Source organism: Nicotiana attenuata, unplaced genomic scaffold (assembly GCF_001879085.1).
Source record: "Nicotiana attenuata strain UT unplaced genomic scaffold, NIATTr2, whole genome shotgun sequence".
Taxonomy (NCBI): domain Eukaryota; kingdom Viridiplantae; phylum Streptophyta; class Magnoliopsida; order Solanales; family Solanaceae; genus Nicotiana; species Nicotiana attenuata.
The window spans coordinates 14,995-17,493 of NW_017672559.1; positions in this window are offsets into that span (position 1 = coordinate 14,995).

The window sequence follows — 2,499 nt, forward strand, 5'->3', positions numbered from 1 at the left end:
TGGGTTTAGTTTAACATAGTTAGTAATTTTAGGATCAATGCAGGGGCAATATGGGTAGAGTAAGTCGAGGAATCTTATAATAACTGATTTGGAAACCCCTAGATCCTTCTAGAAGGGGTCTTAGTGTAAGTTTCAGCATTTTGAAAACAGTAACTTGAGAAACAAGTCAAAACTTTAGGACTAGTAAGTAATTTCTGAAAATAAAAAGGGGGGAAAATGAATGAAAACCTCTAGAACCTTCCTGCCCTTCTTCCTGCCTATAAAAGGCATGCTTAGTGCCTTCATTAACAAGTTTAGATCCCTGAAAATTCCCCAAACTCTCCAGCTTTTAATTTCTCCTCAAGATCCTCTTCTTCAAATCTGAGTCTCAAATTTGAATTTCAAAATCAAAAGAAGTTCAAATCTGAACTCCTATAGTTCTAGAGACCTTCATTTAGATCTTAAATTCTGCAAAAAAAAAACCAAGAAAAAAAACAACAGAAAACTTTCAAAAATCCCAAAAATACTATTTCATTGGAAACCTTATGTTAATTTTGATTTTCAGTTGTTGATTTAGATCGTCTAACTCAATATTTAGTTGCTGGAGTGTTCTGGACATTCCTGGGGTGTTTGTCGAGTATATTTGGGTTATGTCAAGCTGATTTTAGGCTATTCTCATTGGTGTTTTTCCCTCTGGTGTTCATTTTGGGTTTGCTGGGTCCTGTTTTGAGTTGGAAATTGACTCATTTGTCCTGATTTCAACTGCTGTTGGTCTATAGCTACTGCTGACTCCTTTCCTTTACTTTGTTCAATTCCAGGTACACTTGTTGTCCCTAATGATATGAAGTTTTCACTCATTGTACATGAACAATCGTGAAATCAATATGATTAAGCATTTCTACAATACGAATCTGCCTTTGTTTTCATTACTAGTTTAATATGTAGCTGTAGATTCATTCGAACAGATATGTATTAATGTTAAATAGGACTATTTGTATTAATTAGGACTGCTCAAACTCATTTTGTAATTACACTGGACTGTATGAACTGCCATTCCTTAGGTCTGTTTGAGCCTTTCGAATTGAGAAGCAATTTCATGTTAGGTGGATAGAATAGCTCATGTTAGTTTAGTTAATTGCTGTTAGTTACTCAATATATCTGTTAGTTAGCTCATGTTAATTACTCCATAGAATCTCTAGTAGTTATTTCCATTTTTCAATCTGTAGTATGACTGTTTTAGGAGTTGTCTAGGACTGTGTTGAACATCAAAAGAAAATGCCGTGCTCAATGATAGTAGCTTATAGATTTGTTTAAGTTTTCATGTTTAATTTGCTTCCAATAGGTAATGTAGTGTGGTATTTTGTAGTTTCATTTTCAACAATAAGGAGAATAACTAGAACAGGCAGCCGACTTTGAAATCATAATCTTCAATTGGAAATTCAAACTACTGTGAGTAGATAGCATAAAAATTTGCTATAGTGTTGGTACTGATTGGAATTTGATTGTAAATGGATTACATGCTCTATCTAATATAAGATCAGGCGTTCACACGTTCATGATCTCACTGTTAATTCAATTTGAGAATTTTGAAAATCCTACTGTTAAATGCCTGGGCTCCTGACACTTGGGCTGTGAAATTGAGCCAATTGCCTGCTTAATTGCCCAAACAGCCAATCTGGTTCTTGGGCTATGAAAGTTCACGACTGGACCTCACTGAAGCCTAGTGACCGGCCAGCTTCCTGTTACTGGTTTAGGCCAAATTTTCAGGGCCTCAAAAATGCTAGAAGCCAAAGTCCTTTAAAATTATATTAGGGATATGGGGATTAATTTGCAATATAAATTTAGGTTTCGAATTAGGTAGCAGGTTCAAATTAAGAGGGTCCTCCCTTTTGTTTGAATTCGGACTTGAACTCGAGACCCGAATTTATAAACGCGAATTAATTAGGCCCTTTTAGAGACAAAATAAATAGAAAATCATAGTTTTCTTTAGGTTGGCCTTTAAATAATAAAGTGAGATGAGCCTCGCCAAACAAAAATGCATAAATTGCAGGGCCCTCATTAAATACTTGTATTAAAATACTTAGAATTCGGGACGTGCCTTTAGCGAATTTTCACGGCCTCCCGCAAAGACAATAACACGTTAGTCGCTTTAGGCGCGTTTTTAATAATTTTACCTTCCTAAATTCGGGTGTGCATTTCATGTGACCCAAATCCAAATCCCAAAACGTTGAATAAAATGTGTCGAGGATCCGGGTGCATTTCATGTGACGTGATCCAAAAACATGTTTTACACGACGTTCAATTTCCTAAAAAATTAACTAAAAGCGGTAAATAATTCTAAAATTTCACTATAGGATGACATGTAAAAAATCAGATTTTAGCCATTTATAATGATTTAAGCGACCGTGCTAGAACCATGGGATCCGGGGGTGCCTAACACCTTCCCTCGGGTCAACAGAATTCCTTATTCAGAATTTCTGGTTCGCAGACTCCATTCGGGAAGTCGAAATTTTCCTCGAT